We start from the raw sequence: 14252 nt of genomic DNA on the forward strand, positions 1-14252 counted from the left end.
GCCCAGTATTGAAGTGGTTAAAGTGGTTCTAAAGATTCATTTTTTTCTTTAAAATAATAAATACATCATACTTGCCAGAAGTGTCAGCTGGGGACCTGAAAAGAGGAGGTTCTGGGATACTCTGTGATCCTCCTCTTCTCAGGTCCCCAGCTGGCACTTCTAGCCCCTGCCCCTTGCCAAATGCCCCCAAACAAGCTGATTGCTCTGAGGGCATGGACACATAAAATGTGGCTCATCCCTGTCCAGCCCTCAGCTCCCTTCTCACTGGCTGTGATTGATAGCAGTGGGAGCAAATGGCTCCTGCCAATGAGGAGAGAGAGACCCAGGAGAACTGCTGCTCTTTTGCACATCCCTGGATCAGGATCAGGATCAGCCTCAAGTAAGTATTAGGGGGAGCTGCACCGTGAAGGTTTTTTTTACCTTCATGCATTGAATGCATAACGGTATAAAACGTTTACCCTTTACAACCATTCTACAAAATAGATTTAGGCTGGATTCACTTCTTTGCATTTTTGCTTGATGCATTTTCCGCTGAGGTCAAAGAAAAGTAGAAAAGTAATGAAGTGAATGCAAGCATTAAGATGCCCTTCAATATGTGCCATGATGCACATCGACACGTCACAAACCTTGTTGTGCAATGATGTGAGTTATGATGAGCAATGACACCCAATATACTGCTTTGCAAAGCATGGTAAAAGCACACAACACACACAGCGAGCGTTGATGTACTTTGAAGCACTTCCACTCATTTCAATGAAAAAAGGTTAGGTGTGAATCCAGCTATAACCACTTGCTGACCGCCAGCAGTACATATACTGCAGCAAGTCGGCTCTGTCCCGTGAAACTATGTACGTCGTTTCACGCGACCGCTAGTGGTGGAGCGCACCAATTTGCTACAGGAGGAGCCAATTTGCGGGTCCAGCAGCCGCGATGTTTGCAGGGCACCCACGATCGCTCCCTGTGGAGACAGAACGGCGGTCTGCCATTGTAAACACGGCAGACCGCTGTTCTGTCAGTTATGAACACAGGGATCCTGTGTTCCTCTTATTTAGGAACACAGGTCTCTGTGTTCATTCAGCAAGCCAAGCCCCCACACAATTACAAAGCAACCCCTAGGCACATATTTAACCCTTTGATCACCTCTAGTGTTAACCCCTTCCCCGCCAGTGTCATTATTACAGTAACAGTGCATATTTTTTTAGCACTGATTACTGTAGTAATGTCACTGGTCCCCCTAAAAGTGTCTAAAAATGTCAGTTAGGTGTCTGATTTGTCCACCGCAATTTCGCAGTCCTGCTAAAAAAAAAAAAAAATTGCTGTTTGCCGCCATTACTAGTAAAACAAAAAAAAATAAATATGACATAAATCTTTCCCCTAGTTTGTAGGCGTGATAACTTTTGCGCAAACCAATCAATATACACTTATTAGGGTTTTTTTTTTCTACCAAAAATATGTAGCAGAATACATACTGGCCTAAAATGATGAAAAAAGTTTATTTTTATTTATTTATTGGGAATGTTTTATAGCAGAAAGTAAAAAATATTGTTTTTTTTTTTTCAGAATTGTCGCTATTTTTTTGTTTATAGCGCAAAAATAAAATTTGCAGAGGTGATCAAATACCACCAAAAGTAAGCTCTATTGTGGGGAAAAAAATGGACATAAATTTTATTTGGGTACAGCGTCGCACGACCGCGCAATTGTCAGTTAAAATAACGCAGTGCTGTATCGCAAAAAATGGCCTGGTCATTAAGGGGGGAATGGCAGGCACATATCAGGAATATGCAGTGTTGGGGTAACAAACGATTTCACTGAACAAGCCAAAGTTAGAAGCTGTTTGGCTACAATGCACAGCTGCACCAAATTCTGCACTCTCCAGTTTTAGTAAATCAACTCCATTGCACTCCTCTATGCAGAACTGAATAGTGATGCCCCAATATACAAATTCTATCCCTTGTGTTATTATTATTATACATGATTTACAGTATATATCACCAACAGTTTACACAGCACTTTACAACATAAGGGCAGTACAATTACAATGCAGTTTAATACAATAAGAATCAGAAAGCCCTGCTCATTAGAGCTTACAATCTAAGAATCTCATTCTTTTAGTAAACTATATACTAAAATACAATATTGTAGGCCGTATGAGAGTCTGCCCTATGTGCTGAATGCCAGCAAACAAGAGTAAGGAGATGGGGGGGGGGGGGTTGATTTGCAAAAGGCACATAGGCTGTATGTTTAGCAAGGGATTTTGCACTTTCCAAGGGAAATTTCCCTTAGCATGGTGAATAAGGTGAAGCTCTGCTGATTTATCAAAGTATGCGTAAGCAAATATTGTTTTTTATTTACCTTGCACATGATTGGGCATGCTTTACAAAGTGAACTTTCACCACATTCACCAAGCTAAGGAAAAATTATCTTGCAAAGTAAACAGCCTATTTGCCTACACCAGTGTTTCTCAACCTTCTTTCAGTTGAGGCACCCTTTAAAATTATGAACCCCATTCTAAAATGTAAAAAAATATTCTAATAGTTTTACATAATGCAGCAACATCCCCACATGTTAGAGGTGATTTATTCTTCCATATACACTTTAAAACACTGGTACTGACTAGTAGTCTAATGTTTCCCTAAACCCCTGTTCTTTATTTATATCATGAGACAGGTCTACTTGGTTGGTGGCAGACTGGAGGGTGAGTACATCAGACTGGGGGCTGGCTGGCTTCCATGCACCTCTTTTAATCCTTTTCAACCTACGTTTTTTCTGATACAGGGATGGAGACGCTGGGGATTACCTGCTGGTGTCTCACCTAAAGTCCCACATAGCCTACATTGTTTATGTAACCAGGGATGGAGGTGCCTTGCCTACAGGCTGGTGCTTCATTTAAAGTCCCACCGTGCGATTTTCGTGCATTTTTTGGTGGATGCAGTCTAATTTGACCCCAGTTTTTTAATATACAGGGGTGGAGACCAATAGCATGACCTGCTTGTCTCATGTAAAGTCCCAAATATTTTATGAAATTAGGGATGGAGGCACTGTGCTTTACAGGCCAATTGCCTCATATAAAGTCCCAATCTGTGTTTTACACTGCATCCACCAAGGGGTTGGAGGTGTATGCTTCTCAGCTGGTCGTTTTCAGTTTGTACCATCGCATAACATCGCTATTAGAGTTTTGAGATACTAGACCAGTCATGGATGGGGGTGGGTTGGGGGAGGTTTGGGCTTCTCCCTCCCACCTGCCTCCTATCCATCCATTAGCAGCCATGTGCTCCCATTGTGGAGACACTCAAATTAAAAGTGTTAGGACTGCAGGTAACGCAGGGTGCCGTGTAGTGGCCCTGCAGCTTACACATGCGTTTGCAAATGCGTGTCAACTAAACCCCTGTTCTTTATTTATATCATGAGACAGGTCTACTTGGTTGGTGGCAGACTGGAGGGTGAGTACATCAGACTGGGGGCTGACTGGCTTCCATGCACCTCTTTTAATCCTTTTCAACCTACGTTTTTTCTGATACAGGGATGGAGACGCTGGGCATTACCTGCTGGTGTCTCACCTAAAGTCCCACATAGCCTACATTGTTTGTGTTTGTCTAATGTTTCTCTTCCCCCTTAATTTCTCAGTTAGCTAACATCACCCCAGTGCTGAAGGAAAGGGGCACAGGAGGGTCAAACAAGGAGGCTGTGCAGGCAACCGTCATAGGATGCCGGCAGCTAGATAATCGTAATGATGCACAATAAAAATGGCTTTGTGTAACTAAAAGGCAGGCTTGTTCCCCTCGCTGGATTGTACACAATTTTTGGGCAATTTTTAGGCATTTTGCCAAAGCACATCTGAAGATACCTTAAGGTGCCCCAGGGTGCCTGGGCACCCTGGTTGAAAAAGGCTGGCCTACACATCAAACCCAGGTCAGTAATATCCCACTGACTTTATTAGGGCAGTACTAATGGCAGCTTAGATGCGGCAACTGGCATGCTTTGCATTTCACTGCCGTTCTTTGGATGCAGAATATCCAATTAAAGTGCACTGGCAGGCAAAGCAAGTGAAACACCGCCTTTTCATGTCAAATACTGCATTTTCCATTGGGACACAGCTCCATGTTTTTGAATAGGAAATAAAAGGTTTTTACTAACATAGCCCTTCCTCTGTTGCCTTTTACAACAAACCATCTGCTAATATGCCACCTGAAAGCATATTAACTGGTATAATTTGTTACTATATAATGTTAAAGCGGAGTTCCACCCTGAACATTTTTGTTAGATAAAAATACCCACGGGACAGCCAGGGCTAGTGCATTTAAGCAACGCTAGCCTCTGAACTGTCCCCTGTTTCACTTACCTTTTAGAAGAAATACTTACCTTGAAAATGTCTTGTCCAGCGCTGCCATCTCAGGTGTAGGCAGCTGAAGCAGGAGCATCCTCTTCGGTGAAGTCGGAGTCCCAGAATTCCCTGCAACGGCCCTGCTCGTCACTTCCAGTGCAGGCACGTCATCCCTGCACAGCTTCTGGGCATGCCCAGAAGCTATTCAGCAGGGAATGACGCGCCTGCACCGGAAAAGTGACGAGCAGGGCCGATGCAGGCGCATTGACTCCTGGGATCGATGACGCTCGGCCACAGAGGGAGGAAGAGGAAGGAAGGTAAGTATATTTTCTTTAAAAACAAGGTAAGTGAATCAAAAAAAAAAATTTTTAATTATGTAATTGTTTTTCAGGTAAATTAAAGCAAGTGGACGGTGAAAAGTTCATTTTGAGGGTGGAACTCCGCTTTAACATTAAAAACTGGACTTTAATTGTAATTAATGCAGTGAACAAAGAAAATGTCTGTCTCGCCTAATATATAAACCCCATCAATTTTAAAGGGTTAGTTCAGCCAAGACCAGCGGAGATTTGAAGCCTAAGCACCCAATGGAGCAATGGAGAGTAAGTGGAACTAAACCATACTCTCCTTTACATTTGCCATCTTAGCCTCTGGTTGATTTGCACAGTTTCTTATTGCATGGTACTGCACATGATCTGTCATGACACCAGCCATTTGACTACTGGATGAGAGAGCAAGCAACAGGGATAGTTATTATTCACTATATCCCTTGAATGTAACTGCTTTGGGATATTATTAAAAAGATGGGTTTAGTTCTGCTTTAACTGTCAGTCAGTCCACTTTAAACTGATATTTCAGTTTTTGGCAAATGATGGAGTTAAAACACCTTACAATTTCTTATCTCCCTAGGAGACTCTATTAGTGAAATCTTTCTGCTTGAGTTCCTTGGTCTTCACACCTGCTGTGGCCTACCCCCCTTGTTAAATTTGTTATTAATATTATATTAATATGAATGCAGCAGGAGATGCTGGAATATGCAAAGGTGGACAGGAACACCCAAAACTACTAAGCGTATAGGAGGGATCACATTGTAAGAATATCCCAAACATAACAGAAACCAGGCAGCAAGTAAACCTATAAGGCCCTGCTATTACTATAACATTTTTGGGTTAATTCTTGTCGCTACTGATGATAAGGTATACCATACAATCTAACTGTGCCTTACCATAACATTAAAGCCTAAGTTTAATAAAAAAAACAAAAAAAGGAATAACCACAAGGGACATTACTTACTATAAATGTGATGTGTCCCTTGTGCTATTTACTCATGCTTTCATTTAAATATTCCTCCGATCCCCTCTTGCCCTTGCCGCCATAATATTCTGGTTTGGTGGCAGGGGGGGGGTAAAGAGAGCCGAGGGACCTGTCATATATACTTGCCAAAAGTGCCAACTATTCCTGCAATTTTTCCTCCCTTCCTCCATTCATAGAAGCTGCACTCTAGCTATGAATGGAGGATGGGCAGATTAATGAAGGAGCCTCCTCCTCTATTTATAGATTATTTTTTATTCAAAGAAGCCCTTGTTACAGCTTCTATGAATGGAGGCAGGAGGCAGAAAGGGCCGGCATAGTCAGGCACTTTTGAAGAGTGCATATGAAAGGTTCCCTCGGCTCTATTAGTCCCCGATGCACTGAAAGACTACGGAAGCGGGGGTGGTGGGGGAGGCATTTCGAGGAGGAAGACTTGCACAAAGGCAGGAGCAATGTCTAGATCAGTGGATGTCAACTTATGAGCTAACAGGTCCCTCGGCAGAAAGGGCAGACATAGTCAGGCACTTTTGAACAGTGCATAATATGAAAGGCTCCCTCGGCTCCATTAGTCCCCACTACACTGAAAGACTATGGCAGTACAGCAGGGTCAGGGGGAGGGGTGGCATTCAGAGGAGGAAGTCCTAAACAAAAGCAGGTGCAATGTCTAGATAAGTGGGTGTCAACTTATGAGCTGAAGGGGACCACAAGCACGGCCCCTGACATCAGTAATGGGTCGCATATAGTGTTTAATATATGTAATGTTTGAGAGGACTGTCAGAACCTGCAGACCTAACAAAGGAAATGAGAGTCAAAGATTGTGGACATACTACATTTTTGGCTAGTGATATGTTGCAGAAGACAATACAAATCTTGGAACATGTTACATGGGGCTAGTAGAGATCAATGCCATTACCTTAATCAATGTTCCCACTACAGACTGCTGAGGTTTGGGGGTTGCAATTACTGTACCAAATGGCAGCATTTGGCCCTCAAGCCGCAGGTTGGGCACCAGGGGTCTAGATGCTTACACCAACCTGCAAAAATTCTTCGACTCATAAAGCTCCTTTTAAAAAAGCCAGTGTTGATGGATTACCAGTGCTGACCCAAAAGGGACATTTTGATGCCAAGCATTTCATAGCATTATACCTGCTGTTATATGTACAATAAGCTGTCAATGGACTTCTTATAATACAATAATTAGTACTGGTTACTTGCAGCAACAAGGTGCAGGAATCAAATTCCACCAGGGTTAATATTCTCCGTGTTGGTTTGATTTCCTTTGGGCTGTTTGGTCCTAGTCAAACAAAAGCTTTTCATAGTGTAAATTCCTCACTAGCATTCCTCACTAGCTACTTCACCATTTCAGAGTGGAAGTCAATGGAGTGACATATTTAAGGGGGTAGAGCATGGTTACTTTCTAAAGTGCATATACTGAAGCTATTTTTACCTAAAATTCCCAATATTGTGATAGAGAAAAAAAGGTGTTTGCTTACTGGATAGTGGCAGCTTTACATTTAATTAGAAAGTAAAATCTCAAAAAAAAAAAATAAAAAAAAAAAAAAAAGAAAGTAAAATCTCTACTCCTTTAGTAAATCAACCCCATTGCTTAGATACTAGCAGATGGGAGTTGTTTTTCTTAATGGAAACATATACTGAAAGACAAATGGGGGCTACCATTTCTGACTTGCTTCTAAAAAATGCTAGTTGTATTTCTATTACCAACTGTAAAGTTGTCTTAGCCAATGAGGCAATGACCCAGAACAAACATGCAGCAAACAAGTAAAGTCATGACTTCTGAGAAGCAAAGGGTCATTTTAACCAGCTATTACAAACCAAAATCTCACACCCAGAAAAGACACACAGACTGATTTAAAGGAGTTCTATGCATTCTATGCATTAGGATAAAAAGCCTTCTGTGTGTAGCAGCTCCCCAGCACCCCTAATACCTACCTGTGCCCCCTCTGTCCAGCGATGTCCACGAGTCCCTTGGCTGTCCTGGGACTCTCCCTCCTCCATTGGCTCTTACGGCTGTCAATCAGTCAGTGAGCCAATCAGAAGAGAGAGAAATGGACACATGGAGCTGCAGCTTGGCTGCCCCCATAGCAAGCTACTTGCTGTGAGGGCACTCAAAAGGAGGGAGGGGCCAGGAGCAGGAACGAAGGACCCAAGAAGAGGAGGATCCAGGCTGCTCTGTGCAAAACCAACTGCACAGAGGAGGTAAGTATAACATGTTAAAGAATTGCTCTCAATGGCGACCCTGATATTGGTGCCACATCCCATATATTTGTAACAAGAAAAAAGGGGGTTCTCCTATTGGTGGGACTTTACAGGCACTCCAATGAATTTACAAATTGATAATACAAAAGTCAGGACAAAAGTACTGTAATAGCAAGGAACCCAACGGATTTCGAAGTGAATAACTTTGAAGAAAAAGTTATTCACTTTGAAACGCGTTGGGTTCCTTGCTATTACAGTACTCATGTCACCTGCATTCTATGTATTGCTATCCCTGCTTGCTTCCTTTTTAATCATATTATATATTTCAATAAAATTACTTAAGTATAACATGTTTGTTATTAAAAAAAAAACAAAAAAACTAGACTTTATAATCGCTTTAAACTGGAATTAGGGCAAGTACAAAGCTTTATTGAACTTACCAACTGTAACAATTTCGAAATACTACATAACAATGCCAGTCACAGTTATACCGTCCATAACAAAACACAAATTGTCTAAGAGGCCCGTCTCCACCACCAGCGCAAGACAGGCATTAAACTGATCCCAGACTTAAACTTGAGAGCATAGCCCATAAAGCAATATCCATCGCTGGCAAGGTAAAACAGCCAATAAAGCTGTGATGAAACACGCAACGAGTGGGAGGGTGGGCGACTCTTGTGACATCAGAATCTCCTCAAAGTGGTGGGACGTGCCATTGTATAGCCTTTTCTATAGTTCAGACTCCACCCAGTCCCCTTGCGCCTTAGTGGCCAATCCCGTCAGAGCAACTAAATCTCCCTGTTTTAGGTTAACGCCCATGTAGCTCCCAAGCTACCAGCAGTCAAGGCTCCCTTTTCCTAGGAGGAAGGGGGGTCAAGGGGGCTTCATATATCTTTTTTTGCATACGTGTTCTAAGCTAGTGGTTTAGAAAGTATCAAAGCTTTTGGATCAGAATGATACCTGGTCAAGTAGCTTTTATAATAAAAAAAACTCAGTAGTGGCAACCTGCACATCTTCCCAGTGCATGTTTCCTTTAAGGATAAAAAGCTAACATAAAAAGCTTCCATCCTTATCACTGCAGGTTCCTTTCCACAATCCAAAAGGATGTTGGTTATTTGGCTTCTGACTAATCTATCCATAACTAATGACACTAGTCTGGCCAAGGACTGATGTCAGTGACCTCTGTGACGTCAGTGACCTTTGAAATGCATGTTGATATAATGTGTTAGTGCTGCGTTGCCATAAATAATGTAATAGCTGCTGAAAAAAATCTACTTAATTATCCCTCTTACAGAGATAGCACAAGGAATGCATGAAAGGCTTCATTCACCAAGCTCTAAAGAAAGAGTTTTTTGCCATAATGAATATGGTTTGAGCCATATGACTGTTAGTTCCAGCTGTCATTGGTTCTTACTGCTAAAAATGATGGTTGTTATAGCAAATAATGATCATTATAGCCGGAGGTCTGAAAGCCATCAAATAACATGTACTGTATGTATTTGTGTTTGTTTTTACAGTTGCCTTTAATTACTATAAAATTGCTCAAAACAGAACAGTAGAACAACTTAATGCATTGAATAAATGAGTTAGCCTAAAGGGAATAACCATGAGCATAGAGAAGGTCCATACAGAAAGTAGAATTGTTTTCTAATATCTGTAAACTTGATTAAAAATTGTGATCACCTAAAAAGAGTAATGAAGGTAAGGGGTCAGCTGGTCACAGCAAAAATGAAGTCAATGTGTTAATTTCAGCTGGCAACCTACTGTAGCACTGGCTAGGCTCCATCCTGGGTTCCCTAGGATTCCTTCTGAGGTTGCTAGGGGTTCCTTGCACAGTAAGCAATGGTAAATTGATCTCTGACCACAATGACCACCAATGCAATGGGGCACCTATATACTGACCTATAATTTTAGGGGACACCAACATTTTTACTATCTGCCTTTTGTTTCTGTTATTATTATTTTAATTTCAAGACTATTACTAAACGTGTTGCTGTACAAAGTAGGAGTCATAAAAATAAATCAGGGTGTCAAACATATCAAGTATGGCATATTACTTATTCTTATATTTAAAGTGTTCTACAATTTAGTGTTGATGCTAGAGTACTGAAATCTGTACCCATAATTATTTTTAGCAGGGCTTCCCCGAGACAGTCAAATATTTGAAGATTTCCTCGGGGGTAAACAGGTTGAGGAAGGCTATGTTAGGGCCACCACACTCTATGTAGTTGAAGTTTAAAGTCTTTGCAAATTATAATTGAAAAAAAGAGACAATATCTTCAGATTCATTATAAACATTCATTGCCTAAACTGGAGGTCCTCATTGGAAGATGGCTTTGGTCTTAGATAATTTCCTATATACCAGCAAACTTAGCACCCAGTTAAGAGACATTTTTTTAGTGTTAGTGCCAAACAAAGACACCAGTCCATGCTTAGTCTATTCACCATTTTATTAATAATTAACCTGTCCTGGGTCAATAACATTCTTCAGGCAATTCAAAATCATTACTGAATTGCAAAATATCTTCAAATTGTGACTCACTGATGACAATTACAAATTTAATTTAATCTCTAGTTAAGAGTGCTTGACAATCTTCTCTTAATTGTTATCAAAATTGACAAAAGACGTACATGGCTATTGCTAGCCTTACATTCTTACTACTAACAGTCAGCATTTAGGATCATATGAATAATCTATGTGGTGCCAACAAAGACATTTAGTACCCATCTCACTAAAGACACTGTTGTAGCCTCTGTGCAGCCACTGAGTAGTAAATGCACCACAAAGTAACTGCTTGCTACAAAGCAAAGGGGAAATTTTCCTTCAAACCTTCATTTCAGAGTGGCAAAATTTCAGTTTCACAGCTGAGAAGTATTGTAAGATCAACAATTTAAGCGGCTGTATTTGCAAATCATTCTAGAATGTCTGTTTGATGGATTCGGTAGCCAAAATAAGCATCAACATCTCTCAGTGCCAGCAATTAGTGCATTGACTCTTTTCTAAACTAGTTTTTATTTGCTTACTTGGGTAGACTTTATTCCTTATCTTTTTTTTAGTGTGTTTTAATGCTCTGTGTTCTTTTGGTGTTTCTCAGATGAACACTACTTCTGATGAGCTAATATTCCCTGCAGACTCATGAGTCCTATCTGTGGTATAGAAAGAGATTTTTGTGTGCACTCAATTAACCTGTTGTGTACTCAGGAGAGAGAAAAGCCAGGCAGAGAGATGGTTTTTGTAGCTCTTGGGTGTCTAATGAGTTGATTACATCTATCTCTTAAATCTCAGAAGAAGGAAAAAAAACTAAAAGAGCATTTTAAAAAGTGCATACAGACATCAAAAAAAAGAGTGCCCAGATATTTGGGGAAAAAAAAACAGCAGGACTGGTAGGAGACATGTAAGGTTCAAGTAAGTTAAAAATCAATTTCAATCCTGCCCTTTCATTATCAAACAGATAATAGGCTACTGCTAAGAGGGAGGTTCTTCTATAGCGATTAGTAAGATTATTAAAAAAAGCACGTTACAAGGCATATAACCTATAGCTACCAGTCAGAACTATTTTCTCTCTTTGGCGTGGCTGCACAACAGTGGTCTGATTGGTTGCAATCGGCTTCAGCACTTTGCTCATAATCATCATAACTCTTTGTATTATCTAATTAAATAAACTTTTTTTTTTTTTTTTTTTTTTAACTAGTGCTCAGCAGACAACTTTAATATGTAGATTTATTATTACAAAGGCCAGGTGTAACAAAACCTTAGTCCTCTTATCAAGTTGTCTTGTAGAAAAGTGCACATTTTTTTTTAATGTATAAATTGTGACATCCCTGCATAAAAAAGGAAGTACTTTTCAATTAACTTGAAAAACCTTTCACACTTCTACATAATGTATGTAAAAATTACATGTGGAGGGAATGAACTTTGATTTTTGTGACATGCAGTTTCATTTCTAAATATGCAGGTGGCGCTGTAGAGTGAGTTCAGGAAGCAGGAAGGTATTGCATCCTATCAGGGCAGAATAGATAGTGGGGTCTCATTGCATTATAAAAACAGCAAAGTTATTAGGACTGATACATTGATTAATAGTTAAAAAGGTAAATAGAGGAATGGCCATTCCTGGCATAAACAAGCTTGAGGAGCATGTGTATTAATTACCTGATGGGGAGGTCAGAGCCATAAAGTATTGATGGACGGTGCAGCACAGATGTGAAATAAAAGGTCTCTTTTTTTTTTCTTGGCCCAGGCAGTTATTCTCTAAGCATGTATGCATATAGCCATGTCATGATCTGCAGTATTACATGAGATCCCAAAATCCATCATAGTGTGACAAATCCAAGCTTTCACTCTGGAACTTTTGATGATTATTTTTTTACTTTAAAATCATTTTTTTCTGCAATGTCCTTGCCAACAGTCATAACATATGCAATCCACCACCACAAAAAAAAAAAAAAACTGCATCTGTGTATGTTGGGGGTATCAAATCCTATTCACAACAGAGAACAGGTTAAATCAGATACAGGCAGTCTCAGAGTTTTACTGGTACAGTTAACCGCTTGCCTGCCATACAGCCAACAATACTGCTTGCAGCTTGACCCTACCGGTCAGTGCTGGAGAGAATGCAGAAGTCTGCATGATTACATTAGATTAAATGTGCTTCAAACCAGCTCTCCTGCTAGATAGTAGAAAAGGAAAAAAAAAAGAAAAACAATGTGTTCTTTCCCCATGAAGGATTATACCAGCGGCTGGTACACATCCTAAGGCATACCAATGTGTGGGCATTACTATTTGAGATTTGAGTTATATTTTATATAACATTTGTGGCTATGAGTTCCTTTTCTTTAACCCCCCCCCTCCCCCCCCCTTTGCCTTACATGCCCACCAGCAAAATAAGCCAAGAAGCAAGGGCAATTAAATAAAGAAGAAACAGCTTTTCAAATGGAAATTGATAAGCCTTCCAGAGCCAATAGCCCATGAAACGTGGAGAAAAAAGGCTGTAATGCAGAGGAACTGATATAAACACGATCTCAGTAGCATACACAAATAGACACACATATGCAGTGATCCCTGCCAACCACCTAACTTGTGGCTCAGTAAACAATTGTGAAAAAAAAAGATTCAAATGTCCAACATCAAACCTTGTTAGCACATATGCAGAAGCCACTGTGACATAGTACATATCATTACCCAGAATCCCAAATTTAACAGACACTCTAGACTGGGGCAAGCATCAGCCTCATCACTCCCCCCCCCCCCCCATACCCCCCCCCCCCCCCATCATGGGCAAAAGTCAAAAGAGATTTGTGTTTAATCTACCCATGAAATATTTATTTTCTAAAAGGAAAAAACCTACACCACGTTCATTTTCTCCAGGAATGCCCTTGAAAGAAAATTGTCTTTGCTAATTCAAGAAGATCATCCTTAACACTTTCCAAAAGTCAACAATTTTTAAAAGGTAAGAAGATCTACATGAGTTTTTGTTTCAATGAACTTTGACAGGATGTGTTTTTAGTATGGATTGCTGAATCTGACCTTCTAAATATGATCAGGAGTTTTTTTTTTTTTTTTTTTTTTTAGGGACGCCTGCCCTCGCCTCCCACCTTCAGCTCCTGCAATTGAAGAAGATGGACTATAAAAGTAAAGATTGGCTCTAACTTACCTTCTCATTGCATCGTTCCCCAAACCGGTAGAGACAGAGGCAGCTGGTGGAGAGCTAGGACCTGCCAGAACAGCCAAAGCTTCTCTTAGTACATCCCTGTGTCAGTTCCATTGATGTCACGCAGTGACAGGCAGAAACACAAAATGAACACAAGAGGAAAAAAAAAAAAATCTGAACACGCTTATGCACCAAGCTTAAAAAAAAAAAAAATCTGTCCCCCTTTCCAGAATATAGTGCTCCAAAATCAAGGCAGGGGGGGTGGTCCTCTTTTCTTGATAAGCAGCTAGAGGTTATATTTTTACACTCCCCCTTTTTTTTTTTCCCCCATCATCTGCCTTGCTCAGAGTTTGCATCCAATCTTGCTTCTTCTTTTCTGCACCTTCCAAGGTTGTTCATAATCTATCAAGGCAAACGCAGCCCGTTACACATGTTGCATGCAAAGTTGGGGGAGATGTAAAAAAATAACCTTTGATTTGTTTTTCTCCTTTTGGGGGTAAAAGGATTCACCCGGGGAGGGAGAAGAAATATGAAAAATGAAAAAAAAAAAAAAGGAGCGAGCCTTTTTAATTTCTGGTACAAGTCTTCTGTGGTGTCAGTATTTAGAACCTGAGCGAACGTTAATTCTGAACAGGTCTACACCTTGCCAGTTTGCGGAGCTTGAGCTTCAGGATGGAAGATGTGAGCAATTTAAATGTCCCTTGTCATTCTCCTGCTTCCTCTCTCCTCTTCTACTCACTCTCTCCTCCTCTTCTCCT

General features: G+C 40.6%; 1 protein-coding gene across 3 annotated transcripts in view; it reads right to left on the reverse strand.

The window, feature by feature from the left end:
- Positions 1 to 14029, reverse strand: part of GRIN2D (glutamate ionotropic receptor NMDA type subunit 2D) — a 1144270-nt gene extending 1130241 nt beyond the window's left edge. For all 3 annotated transcript variants that reach the window (XM_082274380.1, XM_082274379.1, XM_082274378.1), the window contains exon 1: positions 13498 to 14029. The gene's annotated coding sequence lies outside the window, so the exon portion shown is untranslated. The remainder of the gene's footprint in view (positions 1 to 13497) is intronic.
- Positions 14030 to 14252: the final 223 nt, after the last annotated feature.

This window comes from Pelophylax lessonae (genome assembly GCF_965119305.1).
Source record: "Pelophylax lessonae genome assembly, chromosome: 12".
Taxonomy (NCBI): domain Eukaryota; kingdom Metazoa; phylum Chordata; class Amphibia; order Anura; family Ranidae; genus Pelophylax; species Pelophylax lessonae.